The sequence below is a fragment of the Sapajus apella genome, unplaced genomic scaffold, assembly GCF_009761245.1.
Source record: "Sapajus apella isolate SASKATOON/1434 unplaced genomic scaffold, GSC_monkey_1.0 scaffold36, whole genome shotgun sequence".
Taxonomy (NCBI): Eukaryota; Metazoa; Chordata; class Mammalia; order Primates; family Cebidae; genus Sapajus; species Sapajus apella.
The window spans coordinates 24,244,401-24,259,102 of NW_022436976.1; the positions used below are offsets into that span (position 1 = coordinate 24,244,401).

Consider the following 14,702-nt stretch of genomic DNA (forward strand, 5'->3'; position numbering starts at 1 on the left):
TTTTTTTTTTTTTTGAGACGGAGTTTCGCTCTTGTTACCCAGGCTGGAGTGCAATGGCGCGATCTCGGCTCACCGCAACCTCCGCCTCCCGGGTTCAGGCAATTCTCCTGCCTCAGCCTCCCGAGTAGCTGGGATTACAGGCGTGCGCCACCATGCCCAGCTAATTTTTGTATTTTAGGTAGAGACGGGGTTTCACCATGTTGACCAGGATGGTCTCGATCTCTTGACCTCGTGATCCACCCGCCTCGGCCTCCCAAAGTGCTGGGATTACAGGCGTGAGCCACTGCAGCGGTTATCTCTCAATAGTAGATAGTCTGTGTGCTTTTAGTTTCTTTTTTGAAACTTCTCTCCAATTTTTCTACAATGAATATGTTAGCTTTATAGTTACAGAAATATTAATGCATGGCTTAAACTTATATTAAGGTGTCATTAAATGCGGAAGAGAGCTTAATACAATTTCTATTCAACTTTAAACACTGCTACTTTTCTGATGGGAAACTCATTTTATGTAACCTCCTTGTGATATTCTATATTGGTTTTCATCCATGGTTCCTGGCTCATAACTCCCATAACTCTCTTTTGTTATACTGTTGGGGTGCTTTAGGCCTCAAAAGCAGTCCTCAAAAAAACAGAATCTCTCTCTGACATTCTCCTGCCCCTCTCCTTTCATCTGCTCCTTTTTCTCCCCAAGGCAGGACTCTAATTTTCCCCTGCTTTTCTGTCTTGAAGCTAGCTGTAAAGAAATTCTCTGAGCGAGGGGTTGGGGAGGTGATCAAAAAAAAAAAAAGAAAGAAAGAAATTATCTGAGCCAGAAGAGGGGGCTCACACTTATAAGCCCAATACTTTGGCAGGCCAAGATGGGAGGATGGCTTGGGACCAGGAGTTCGAGACCAGCCTGAGCAATATAGTGAGACCCAGTCTCTACTAAAAAATTGTTAAAAGAGGTCGGGTGTGATGGCTCACATCTGTAATACCAGCACTTTGAGACGCCCAGTCAGGTGGATCTCTTGAGGTCAGGAGTTCGAGACCAGCCCGGCCAAAATGGCGAAACCCTGTATCTACTAAAATACAAACAAACAAACAAAAAAAATTACTCAGTCGTGGTGGCACATACCTATAGTCGTGAAGCTGAGCCAGAAGAATCGCTTGAACCCGGGAAGGTGAAGGTTGCAGTGGGTGGAGATCATGGCACTGCGCTTCAGGCTGGGCAACAGAGTGAGGCTCCATCTCAAAAACAAATATTTTAAGAAATAAAAATAATTTTGGCCAGGTGCAGTGGCTCATGCCTGTAATCCCAGCACTTTGGGAGGCTGCGGTAGGCAAATCACTTGAGGTCAGGAGTTCAAGACCAGCCTGGCCAACGTGGTGAAACTCCTCTCTACTAAAAACACAAAAAATTAGCTGGGCATGGCAGTGCACGCCTGTCGTACCAGCTGCTACAGAGGCTAAAGCAGGAGAATCACTTGAACCCAGGAGGTGGAGGTTGTAGTGAGCCAAGATCGCACCACTGCACTCCAGCCTGGGTGACAGAGCAAGACTCTGTCTCAATTAAAAAAAAAAAAAAGCCCAAGAAGATGGGGTAGGGAGAGCTTCTTGATATCTGAACACGTGGAGGTTCTTGGTGGGTGGCATGTCCCTTCCCATACCTCAATCTGTGCATCTCTTCCTCTTGTATCATTTGTAATATTCTTGATAATAAATCAGTAATAAACCTAAGTAAGTGTTTTCTTGAGTTCTGTGAGCTGCTCTACCAAATTAACCAAACCAGAGGAGGGAGTTGTGGATTCCCAATTTCTAGCCAGTTAGTCAGAAGCCAGGGTAAAACAATCTAGGACTTGTGACTGGCATCAGAAGTGGGGCCAGTCTTAATGGGATCTGACACTATCCCCAGGTAGATAATGTGAGAATCGAACTGGAAGATGCTCAGCTATTGTTCGATGCAGAACTGATTGGCCTACACATTTATTTGGTCACAGAAGTCTGCAGTGTTGATTGTGGTGGTGTGAGAGCGGAGGAAAAACAAAGTTTTGTTTTTCCTCTTACCCCTAATAGTATCTGGACTAGTAAGGGCAAATCTCTTCAGAACTCATTTTATAAGTTCTGTCCATAAGTACCTTCCATTTCCATATTTATTAACATTCTTATTACCTTTGTGAAAGTTACAGACACCAGGACAAAATCACTTTTTGTCAGACCCAAACAAACTAGAGATGGAGAGCAGGGATAAGGCTCATGCTTGCCTGTCTGAGATAAAGATCTCTCAAGAACTTTAAAATAACTCCACAAGAAATTCTTTCTTTAGGAATGCAGTAATTCAGATAAGATAAGATAATCTTTTTTCTTTTCTTTTCATTTTTTTTTTTTTTTTTTTTTTGAGACAGGGTTCTTGCTCTGTCACCCAGGCTGGAGTATAGTGGTGCAAACACAGCTCACTGCAGCCTCCATCTCTTGCAATCCTCCTGCCTCAACCTCCTGACATGCCTGGCCATTAAAAAAGTGTTTTCTGTAAAGACAGCCATGTTGCACAGGCTGGTCTCCAACCCTTGGTCTCAAGGGATCCTCCTGCCTAAGCTTCCTAAGTAGCTGAGATAATAGGCATGAGGCAGGGCGCCAGACCTGTTAAGACACTCTCCATAACACCTGTCCAGTAATGGCGTCTTCACCAATGGCCAGCTCTGGCTTTGAGTCTCTAAAACCAATAAATGGTTATGCATCTCAGGCTATAATTCTCATTTGTCATTCCCAAATAAATTCAACATATTTGGAGTGTTTTGTTGTTGTTGTTTGTTAACATCCTAAAGGCCATTAGGGATTTAGCTAAAAGGCTCACTTTAGCTAAAAGGCTCAATCTCACCTAACATTTTCTAATGCTGCAAACAGAGTTAAGTTTGTTTTGTTTGTTTTTGCTGCCCAGGCTGGAGTGCAGTGGTGGGATCCTGGCTCACTGCAGCCTCCGCCTCCGGGGTTCAGCGATTCTCCTGCCTCAGCCTCCATAGTAGCTGGGACTACAGATACGCACCACGCCCGGCTAATTTTTGTATTTTTAGTAGAGACAGGGTTTGTGTTGGCCGAGATATTCTCGATATCCTGACCTTGTGATCCGTCCGCTTCTGGCTTCCAAAGTGCTGGGATTACAGGCCTGTTGCTGTTTTTTGAGATGGAGTTTCGCTCTTGTCGCCCAGACTGGTGGAGTACAATGGGGCAATCTCAGCTCACTACAACCTCAGCCTCCTGCCTCAGCCTGCCGAGTAGCTGAGATTACCGGCGCCCACCAACACGCCCAGCCAATTTTTGTACTTTTAGTAGAGACAGGGTATCACCATGGTGGCCAGGCTAGTCTGGAACTCTTGACCTCAGGTGATCCACCTGCCTCAGCTTTCCAAAGTGTTGGGATTACAGGCGTGAAGATTTAAGTTTTTAACTGCCGACCCCACCCCACTCCTTTCAGATAGATGTGTGCAAATTAATTGGCAGCCACTAGGAACTCAGCCCAGAATGTGGTAGTATCATCCTCAGTGGAACGGACATTGTCCTTCTGGGTTTCCAAGCCTTCTTCATTCACTTAAGAAACTCTTGTCGAGCACTTACCTAAATGCAGTCGAGAAATAAGGCCCAGAAAGGGGCACCCTCTAAATGGCAGAGGCAAGCCAATAAACAACAAACTCGAATCCAAAGTGACAAGAGCCACTTGGAAATATGACAAAGTGCCAGGTGAAGGGTGTTTGTTCACTTGATTTGGCCGGTGTGCGGGACGGATGTGGCGATTTGGAGGGTGGGACTCATCTGAAAATGCTTTCCTGAGCTTGATTTAAAAGCAGGAATCCAAGAATTCCCCTAAGGCTGGAAGCACTTTCCAACACAACCTCCCCATCTACGCAGCAAGGCTGGCAGAGCCCAGGGCTTGAGCCCTGGCTTTTGGGAACCTCCACGTCCTGGCCCAAGTCGCCCCTTCAGCCTGGCTCTGAGCACCCCCTCCTCTTTGTCCCCTCACCCCCGTTCCTTCCTTCCACGGCCACCAACGGAAGGAAAGACTCCGCCCAGCCCTGGGAGCGAAACATAGGCACCGATCTGGGCGCAGAATCGGATCCGTGGCACCCCGTAACACCAGTGGGCCGAGATTCGAGGCCCGAAAGGCCTGGGGAGGCGGGGCAGGGCGGGGCGGGGCCCTTGCCCGCGGCCTCAGCGACCCCAGCGCGGCAGGACTGGGGTCACCCGGGCCCGACGCAGGAGGAAGGCGCCCCCGCCCCGCCTCCCGGGCCAGCGCGGACGCACCCTGCGGGCACCCCATCCCCGCCGCGGGACCTCCGAGCGCCCGGCGGCGCCCTCCGCCTACGGCTCCCACCTCCTACAGCGGGCGGGCGGAGAGCGCGCGGGGGCAGGGCAGGCAGGCCCGGGAAGCCCGCGAGGAAGCTGCCCCGCGCCGGCCTCCAGGCGCGCGGATCCCCAGGGACAAGCGCGCACCGCACAGCCGGGACCCCACGCTTTACCTGGTGCGCCGGAGGAGCAGGTGGGAGCCCGGGCCGGGCGGGCTCGGTGTCGGTCCTGCCTCACCTGGGCGGAAGTGCGAGGCCCAGGGTGACCGCGCCTCACCTGGCAGGCCCTCCCCTCGCCCCGACTCTCCCCGCCCGGGGCGGGGCGCCGGGGTGGCGCGGGGGACGGGCGAGGGAGCCGAGGGCCGCGGGAGGCAGGCTCCAGGGAGGGAGGGCGGTTGACCGAGCTGTTTCTTGCCCGTGAATTCCGACCCGACGCGGGATGGCCAAGGGCCTGGGAAAAGTGGGCTGTGGGGCCTGTGGGGGCCGGGTGGGCGGATGAGACCCCGCGTGGTAGGGGCAGCCGGCACTGACAGGAAGGGAGATCCGGACCGACCGGTGTGGTTGGAGGCTGTCGTGGAGAGAGAGAGACCCAAGATCAAGGAAATTGAGGAGTAGATCGATGAAAGCGCTGGGTCAATCTGCTTAGCACCTTGCCTTTTTGCCCTTTCCTGTTCTCTCATCCCTCCTTTGTTTTCTCTATCCGCTAACGCAAAATAAAATATTCTAAAACGTGTAAATGTGGGAGCATTATTTTCTTCTCATTTAGTGGAAGAAAGAAACAAATCCAGTAGTATAATCCAGCAGTATTTGCCTGCCGTATGCTGAGCGCTTATACCTTATTACCTCATTTACTCCCTGAAGAAACTGATGAGGAAACCGTGTACCAGGTAGGTTGGCCCAAAGTTTGGAACACAGACAAGGCATTTTGACTCTAACTACAGTGACGATTTCACTATGCATTAATTTTTTTTATTTGTGATGTCACAGCTTCGAGAAAAATATGCCTCGATGGTATTCTTCCACTCCCTTTAATAACTTTAGACTTTTTTTAAATTTTTTATTTTTTTTAAAGACAGGGTTTCACCATGTTCGTCAGGCTGGTCTTGAACTCTGACCTCAGGTGATCCGCCCGCCTTGGACTCCAAAGCGCTTGGATTACAGGCATGAGCCACCACTCCTGGCCAACTTTAGGCTTTTGATGATACGGGTTTCTGATACAGTCCACACATTAACAATAAAGAGAATCAATCTTCAGTTATCTTATAGAGTACATGCAGTAATAGTTAAACACTGTGGTTGACTCTGAGAAGATGTGTAAAATGGCATCCCTGTTCCCAGGAAGATGAGGAATAGGTACAAAACAACTGCAACATAAAGACTTTTAAAATCATACACTTGGCCAGAGCGGTGGCTCATGTCTGTAATCCCAGTACTCTGAGAGGCAGATGTGGGTGGATCACTTGAGCTCAGGAGTTTAAGACCAGCTTGGCCAACATGGTGAAAACCTGTCTATACTAAAAAATACAAAAATTGCCGGGCGCGGTGGCTCAAGCCTGTAATCCCAGCACTTTGGGAGGCCGAGGCGGGTGGATCATAAGGTCAAGAGATCAAGACCATCCTGGTCAACATGGTGAAACCCCGTCTCTACTAAAAATACAAAAAATTAGCTGGGCATGGTGGCGCGTGCCTGTAATCCCAGCTACTCAGGAGGCTGAGGCAGGAGAATTGCCTGAACCCGGGAGGCGGAGGTTGCGGTGAGCCGAGATCGCGCCATTGCACTCCAGCCTGGGTAACAAGAACGAAACTCTGTCTCAAAAAAAAAAAAAAAAAAAAAAAAAAATACAAAAATTAACTGGAGGCCAGGCCCCATGACTCATGCCTATAATCCCAGCACTTTGGGAGGCTGAGGAGGGAGGATCACTTGAAATCAGGAGTTCGAGAGCAGCCTGGCCAACATGGTGAAACTCCATTTCTACTAAAAACACAAAAATCAGCTAGGCATTGTGGTGCGTGCCTGTAGTCCCTGCTACTCAGGAGGCTGAGGCAGGAGAATCGCCTGAACCCAGGAGGCAGAGGTTGCAGCGAGCCTAAATCATGCCACTGCACTCCAGCCTGGGTGAAAAGAGAGACTCTGCCTCAAAAAATAAAACAAAAAAGTTAGCTGGGGGTGGTGGTGTGCACCTGTAGTCTCAGCTACTAGGGGCCAAGTTTGGAGGATCACTTGAGCCTGGGAGTTCAAGACCAATCTGGGGAACAGAGCAAGACTCCATCTCAAATTAATTAAAGATCATGCACTTGGTGCTTTATAGTTTGCTTCCCAGTTTCGAAAGAAATATAACGCTTGTTAGGTAGGCATGGTTAGAAGACATACAATATCAGCATGGTTCCTGCTTTTTAGTAACTAACAAACTACTGAGGGAAATAATGTTTCACAAGTTACCAAATGGAAGCCAGACCTCAGAAAATGAAGAGATCTATTATGTTTTTTGAAAGCACGAGTTAGAACTTAAATAGGTCATAACCAGAGTTTGAGAGTAATTTAGGTAAAGTGGAGAAGGAAAAGCTTTCCAAGTAAGGGGGACAACATAAAGAAAGGTGGTGGTCGGTGAGAAAAGTGAGAGGATTGAAAAACTACCTGTCAGGTACTATGCTTCTTAGCTGGGTGATGAAATGATCTACATATCAAACCCCCATGACACACAATTGGCATATGTAACAAACCTGGGTGTTCTGGGTTTTTTTTTTTAAAGATGAGGTTTCACTATGATGGCCAGGTTGGTCTTGAATTCCTGACCTCAGGTGATCCACCCACCTTGGCGTGAGCCACCGTGCCAGGCTTTTTTTTTTTTTTGAGACGGAATCTTGCTCTGTCACCAGGCTGGAGAGCAGTGGTGCGATCTTGACTCACTGCAACCTCCAACTCCCAGGTTCAAGCTATTTGCCTGCCCAGGTATCTGGGATTACAGGCACGCGCCACCACGCTCAGCTAATTTTTTTTTGTATTTTTAGTAGAGACAGGATTGCACTGTGTTGACCAGGATGGTTTCTATCTCCTGACCTTGTGATCCACCCACCTTGGCCTCCCAAAGTATTGGGATTCCAGGCATGAGCCACTGCACCTGGCCTTTTTTTTTTTTCCCCGAGGAGTCTCGCTCTATTGCCCAGCCTGCTGGAGTGTAGTGGCACTGTCTCGGCCCACTGCAACCTCTACCTTCCAGGTTCAAGCGACTCTCCTACCTCATCCTCCCCAGTAGCTGGGAGTACAACCGCCTGCCACCATGCCTAGCTAATTTTTGTATGTTTAGTAGAGATGGGGTTTCACCACGTTGACCAGGCTGGTCTCAAACTCTTGACCTCATGATTCACCTGCCTCGGCCTCCCAAAGCGCTGGGATTGCAGGCATGAGCCACCCCATCTGGCCTACAAAACTGTGCATGCAGCCCTGAATCTATAACAAAAATTATATAGGAAAAAAAAAGAAAGATGGAGACCAATTATCTCAAAGAATCACCTTGCAAACATTGGTTTCTTCTTTTTAAATTATTTATTTATTTTTTAAATTGAAATCAGACTTTACTATGATCTCTAGGCTGGCCTCAAACTCCTGGACTCAAGCAATCCTGCCACCTTAATATCCTTCTTGAATAGCTGAGATTATAGGCACACACCACCACACCTGGCTATTGGACCACTTCTTACTTTATTTATTTACTGTAGAGAGAGGGTCTTACTATGTTGCAGAGGCTACTCTCAAACTCCTGGTCTCAGGCAATCCTCCTGCCTCAGCCTCCCAAAGTGCTGGGATTACAGGCATGAACCACCACTCCTGGCCTCTTCTTACTTTATTTTTTATTTATTTAATTTTTTTTTTATTTATTATTTTTTTTGAGACGGTCTCGCTGTGTCACCCAGGCTGGTGCACAGTGGTGCAAATCATGGCAGCCTCAAATTCCTAGACTCAAGTGATCCTCCCACTGCAGCCTCCTGAGTAGCTGGGACTATAGGCATGAATCACCATGCCTGGCTAATTTTTTTTTTTTTTTTTTTTACGCTGAGTCGCCCAGGCTGGAGTATAGTGGCACAATCTTTTTTTTTTTTTTTTTTTGAGACAGAGTCACACAGGCTGGAGTACAGTGGTGCAATCTTGGCTCAACTGCCTCCAGGGTTTAAGCAATTAACCTGTCTCAGCCTCCTGAATAACTGTGATTACAGGTGCACGCCACCATACCGGGCTAATTTTTGTATTTTTAGTAGAGACAGGGTTTCACCATGTTGGGCAGGCTGGTCTCAAACTCCTGACCTCGGGATCCACCCACCTCGGCCTCCCAAAGTGCCGCGATTACAGGTGTGAACCGCTATGTCCAGTTTTTTGTTTTTTTTTTTTTTTGAGACGGAGTCTCTCTGTTGTAGGCTTAGGCCTGAGTGTGATCTAGGCTTACTGCAACCTCTGCCTCCCAGGTTCAAGGGATTCTCCTGCCTCAGCCTCCTGTGCCGCTGGGATTACAGGCACCCACCACCACGCCCGGCTAATTTTTGTATTTTTAGTAGACACGGGGTTTCACCATGTTGGGCAGGCTGGTCTCCAACTCCTAACCTCAGATGATCCACCTGCCTCAGCCTCCCAAAGTGCTGGGATTACAGGCATGAGCCACCGTGCCTGGCCAATTTATTTATTTATTTATTTTAGTAGAAATAAGGTCTCACTATGTTGCCACAGCTGGTCAAGCATTCTTCCCACCTTGGCCTCCCAAAGTGCTGGGATTACAGGCATGAACCACCACACACAGCCTGCCTCTTCTTTAATATTAAATGATGTTGTAAACTTATTCCCCCTCTTTTCAAAAAGTTCTGTAACTTTAAATTGACCATGAAACTAAGTCCAAACTCCTTTTCTTGCTATTCAAGGCCCTTCAAACTCTCCCCTTGTTGCTGACTCTTCGACCTAATCTCCACTTGACCTCTGAAGGATCTTATTCTGAGCAAATTTATGTACTCCATATCCATGGATCACCATATAATGGCTTTTCTATTGGTTACTTACCCCCTTTCCCTTCCCTGGAATGTTCTCTAAGCCCTACCCTCCCTCTACTTCTAGACTCAAGTCTAACTTCTTCTGAGAAGCTGCCTCCCTGAACACCCCAGCAAACGTCGTCTCTATCAGTTTTAACCTGATTTTCTCTAGATTTCTGTGCTGTTAATTAATTTTATCTCATCAACTATCCTTCTTCCTTTGTGTTATTAATTAATTAATTAATTATTTCAGGTCAGGTGTTGTGGCTCCCGACTGTAATCCCAGCACTTTGGGAGGCCAAGGCAGGTAGATCACCTGAGGTCAGAAATTCGAAACCAGCCTGACCAACATGGGGAAACACCGTTGCTATTAAAAATACAAAATTAGCTGGGTGTGGTGGTGCACGCCTGTAACACCAGGTGTTCAGGAGGCTGAGGCAGGAGAATCACTTGAACCTTGGAGGCGGAGGTTGCAGTGAGCCGAGATCATGCCACTGCACTCCAGCCTGAGTGACAGGGAAAGACTCGGTCTCAAAAAAAAAAAAAAAAAAAATTGAGACAGGGCTCCATTCTGTGGTCTAGGCTGGCAAGCAGTTGCAAGATCGTAGCTCATTACAGAGTTGAACTCCTGGGCCCAAGCGATCCTCCCATGTTAGCCTCCTGAGTAGCTGGGACTACAAACATGCACCACCATACCCAGCTAATTTTTTAAAAATTTTTTATATTTAGGGATAAGGTCTCTCTGTGTTTTCCAGGCTGGTCTCAAACTCCTGGGCTCAAGGGCGCCAATTGCCACAGCCTCCCAAAGTGCTGGGATTACAGGTGTGAGCCACTATGCTCTGTGTTAATTTAATTTGAACTTTTTTTTTTTTGGTTGTCACTTGGAATTTAAATTTTTAAAAATTTATCCAAGGCCAAGCGAGGCGGCTCACACCTGTAATCCCAGCACTTTGGGAGGCCTAGGAAGGTGGATCATGAGGTCAGGAGATCAAGACCATCCTGGTCAACATGGGGAAACCCCGTCTCTACAAAAAATAAAAATAAAAAATAAATAAATAAAAATAAAAAATATATATCCGATAAATTTTTAAACAAGATTTGGCTGTACAAGAAAATTTTTATCTCTGAGAATCCTCAAGAGTGTCTCCTTTTGGCTGGGCTAGGTGGCTCACGCCTGTAATCCCAGCACTTTGGGAGGCCAAGGCAGGCGGACCACGAGATCAGGAGTTCAAGACCAGCCTGACCAACACGGTGAAATCCCATCTCTACTAAAAATATAAAAATTAGCCGGGCGTGGTGGTGCACGCCTGTAATCCCAGTTACTCAGAAGGCTGAAACAGGAGACTCGTTTAAACCCAGGAGGCGGAGGTGGCAGTGAGCCCAGATTGCACTCCAGTGCACTGCTCTCCATTCTAGATGACAGCATGAGACGCTGTCTCAAAAAAAAAAAGGGCCAGACAAGGTGGCTCACACCTGTAATCCCAGCACTTTGGAAGGCCAAGGCGGTAGGATCACAAGGTCAGGAGATTGAGACCATCCTGGCCAATATGGTGAAACCCCCTCTCTACTAAAATACAAAAAATTAGCTGGGCATGGTGGCGCGTGCCTGTAATCCCAACTACTCAGGAGGCTGAGTCAGGAGAATTGCCTGAACCCAGGAGGCGGAGGTTGCGGTGAGCTGAGATCGCGCCATTGCACTCCAGCCTGGGCAACAACAGCGAAACTCCGTCTCAAAAAAAAAAAAAAAAAGAAAAAAGAATAAAGAGTGTCTTTTTCTTTGTAATAGAGATGGGATCTCTCTGTGTTACCAAGGCTGGTCTTGAACTGCTGGGCACAGGTGATCCTCCCACTTCAGCCTCCCAAAGTGCTGAGATTATAGGCGTGAGCCACCATGCCCAGCCCAAGATTGTCTTATTCATAGAGTGATGAAGAAAGATGAATTTTAAAAAGTACAAGCTCTTGTCAACCTAAAACTACAACAGGGAGAGATAATCCAAAGATAATATATTAGTCAACTAAAAAAATAATAAGACTTTTAAAGAATTAAAGTTTGTTTTATTCAGAAGTCTTGGTGAGTGGAAAACAGTGGCTCACGCCTGAATTCCAAACCCTTTGGCAGACCAAGGTGGGAGGATTGCTTGAGGGCAGGAGTTCGAGATCAGCCTGGGCAACACAGTGAGACCCTGTCTCTACAAAACGTTGAAAAGAAAGAAAAGCCCGGTGTGATAATGCATGCTTATAGTCCCAGCTACTCAGGAGGATCCCTGGAGCCTAGGAGTGGGAGGGTGCAGCGAGCTATGGTTGCCATTACACCACAGCCTGGAGGATAGAGAGAGACCCTATCTCTACTTCTCTTTAAAAAAAAAAAAAATCATAGCTGGGCACGAGGTGGCTCACACCTGTAATCCTAGCACTTCGGGAGGCCAAGGCAGGTGGATCACCTGAGGTCACGAGTTCAAAACTGCATCTCTATTTAAAAAAAAAAAAATTAGCTGATATATTGGCAGATACCTGTAATCCCAGCTACTCAGGAGGCTGAGGCAAGAGAATCACTTGAACCCAGGAGGCAGAGTTTGCAGTGAGCTGAAATCACAGCACTGCACTCCAGCCTAGGTGATACAGACTGTCTCAAAAAAAAAAAAAAAAAAAAAAAAAAAAAAAAAAAAAAAAGCAGTTATATGGACTGTAGACTGAGGCCTACAGAACCAGGAGCAGTTCCCCTGAGAGCTGCTGTCAGACTGGTCTGACAGTATTATAGCCCACTGCTTACGTACAGGTGGTGGAGGTTCAGTATGTGCAAAACCACATCAAAGGTGCTCAGAAGTTACATTAAAGCTGAATCACACCAAGGTTTGAGTGCAAAAGTACATCTAGTTATAGACTACAGAGGCATAATCACTAACCCCATCAGATGATGTGGTCTTATGTGTAAGAAAAAACCAGGGTCATTTATCCTTTTTTTTTTTTTTTTGAGATGGAGTCTTGCTCTGTTGCCCAGGCTGGAGTGTAGTGACACGATCTCGGCTCACTGCAACCTCCACCTTCCGGATTTAAGCAATTCTCCTGCTTCAGCTTCCTGAGTAGCTGGGATTATAGGCACATGCCACAATGCCTGCCTAATATTTTTGTATTTTTAGTAGAGATGGGGTTTCACCATATTGGCCAAGCTGGTCTTGAACTCCTGACCTCATGTGATCTTCCCACCTCGGCATCCCAAAGTGCTGGGATTACAGGTGAGCCACCACACCCAGTGCGTCATTTATCTTTTAAGGAATGTAGCAACTCAGGCAAAAGACATGGCTGGCCGTGTGCTATAACCTATTTTATCTTCAAAGCATGTTTCCAAAGAGTTACAGTCATCACATTATGCTGGCAAGAAGAAATAAGCAAATATGACTTCTTGCATTTGCTACTGGGTCTCACCAAGTTATTTGGTAATAAGCAGAAACACTGCAATGGGAAGTGTGTGTGCCATGACAACCAGGGGCACATTCGGGGAAGTTGAGGTAAGGGGAAGATTTTAAAGGCAAAAGAAGTACAGAAGTAGAGGTAAATTGTTTTGAAAAAAGACAACATTTGTTATTGAGACTTATTTCAAGTCACTTCTTTTGTTTGTTTGTTTAACACAGAGTCTCGGTGGGGCGCGGTGACTCACACCTGTAATTCTAGCACTTTGGGAGGCTAAGGTGGGCAGATCACCTGAGGTCCGGAGTTCGAGACCAGCTTGACCATGCCGCTGCACTCCAGCCTGGGCAACGAGAGCAAAATTCTGTCTCAAAAAAAAAAAAAAAACAAAGACACGAGGCTCGCTCTGTCACACAGGCTGGAGTGCAGTGGAGTGATCGCAGCTCACTGTAACCTCTGCCCCTGAGTTCCAGCAATTCTCCTGCCTCTGCCTCCCAAGTAGCTGGGATTACAGGTGCCCACTACCCCACCCAGCTAATTTTTGTATTTTTAGTAGAGACTAGGTTTTACTATGTTGGACAGGATGGTCTCCATCTCTTGACTTCATGATCCACCTTCCTTGGCCTTCCAAAGTGCTGGGATTACAGGCATGAGCCACCTTGCATAGCCCTCTTTAATTTTTTTTTTTTTTTTTTTTGAGACAGAGTTTCACTCTTGTTACCCAGGCTGGAGTGCAATGGCGCGATCTCGGCTCACTGCAACCTCCGCCTCCTAGGTTCAGGCAATTCTCCTGCCTCAGCCTCCTGAGTAGCTGGGATTACAGGCACGCACCACCATGCCCAGCTAATTTTTTGTAGTTTTAGTAGAGACGGGGTTTCACCGTGTTGACCAGGATGGTCTCGATCTCTTGACCTCGTGATCCACCCGCCTCGGCCTCCCAGCCCTCTTTAATTTTAAATACAATTTTGAAGATGATATAGGAGTTTCAGCTACTTAGGAGGCTGAGGCAGGAGGACTGCTTGAGCCCAGGAGATGAAGGCTGCAGTGAGCTATGTTGCCATCACTGTACTTTGGTTTGGGTGACAGAGCAACACACCGTCTCAATAAAAATTTTAAAAATATCAAAAAGAGGGTTGGGCATGGCACGGTGACTCACACCTGTAATCCCAGCACTTTGGGAGGCCAAGGCAGGGGGATCATGTGGTCAGGAGATTGAAACCATCCTGGCTAACAAGGTGAAACCCTGCCTCTACTAAAAATACAAAAAAATAGCTGGGCATAGTGGTACACGTCTATAGTCCCAGCTACTTGGGAGGCTGAGTCAGGAGAATCACTTGAACCCAGTAGCCGGAGGTTGCAGCGAGCCAAGGCTGAGCCACTACACTCCAGCCTGGGCAACAGAGCAAAACTCCATCTCAAAAAACATTTTTTTAATCTATCTATCTATCTATTTAAAATGTACAGTTTTTTTTAAAATAAACGATTAATCTATACAAAATGGATTGACAAAGTTGGAGAGAGGGCCTAGAGGAACTAAGCAGTCACTATAGCAAGGTACACAGGAAATGATGAATGCCTGGAATAGGGTGAAAATGTGATCAAATAAAAGAAGGAACCCTTACAAATATCCACTGTGTACTGATTAAATGCATTAAAGGAGAGCAATGGAAAAACTGAAAGGTAAAAATGATTCCAAGTTTTAAACGTGATAAAAGGGATATTGTTGGTGAAATTGAGAAAAGCTAATTTGTTTTGTCCTGTTTTTTTTTAAGAAGCAGGACTTTGGCCGGGCGCAGTGGCTCAAGCCTGTAATCCCAGCACTTTGGGAGGCCGAGGCGGGTGGATCACGAGGTCAAGAGATCGAGACCATCCTGGTCAACACGGTGAAACCCCGTCTCTACTAAAAATACAAAAAATTAGCTGGGCATGGTGGCGCGTGCCTGTAATCCCAGCTACTCAGGAGGCTGAGGCAGG

The 14,702-nt window shown here is 47.0% G+C and overlaps 1 protein-coding gene across 15 annotated transcripts in view; it reads right to left on the bottom strand.

Annotated features, from left to right (window-relative positions):
* The window catches only part of PATJ (PATJ crumbs cell polarity complex component), a 395,978-nt gene extending 391,367 nt beyond the window's left edge, over positions 1 to 4,611 (bottom strand). For 14 of the 15 annotated variants that reach the window (XM_032296822.1, XM_032296813.1, XM_032296821.1 and 11 more), the window contains exon 1: positions 4,488 to 4,611. The gene's annotated coding sequence lies outside the window, so the exon portion shown is untranslated. Of the gene's footprint in view, positions 1 to 1,114; positions 1,134 to 4,487 lie in introns of those variants that run through there. The other variant, XM_032296811.1, reaches the window with a different exon arrangement.
* Positions 4,612 to 14,702: the final 10,091 nt, after the last annotated feature.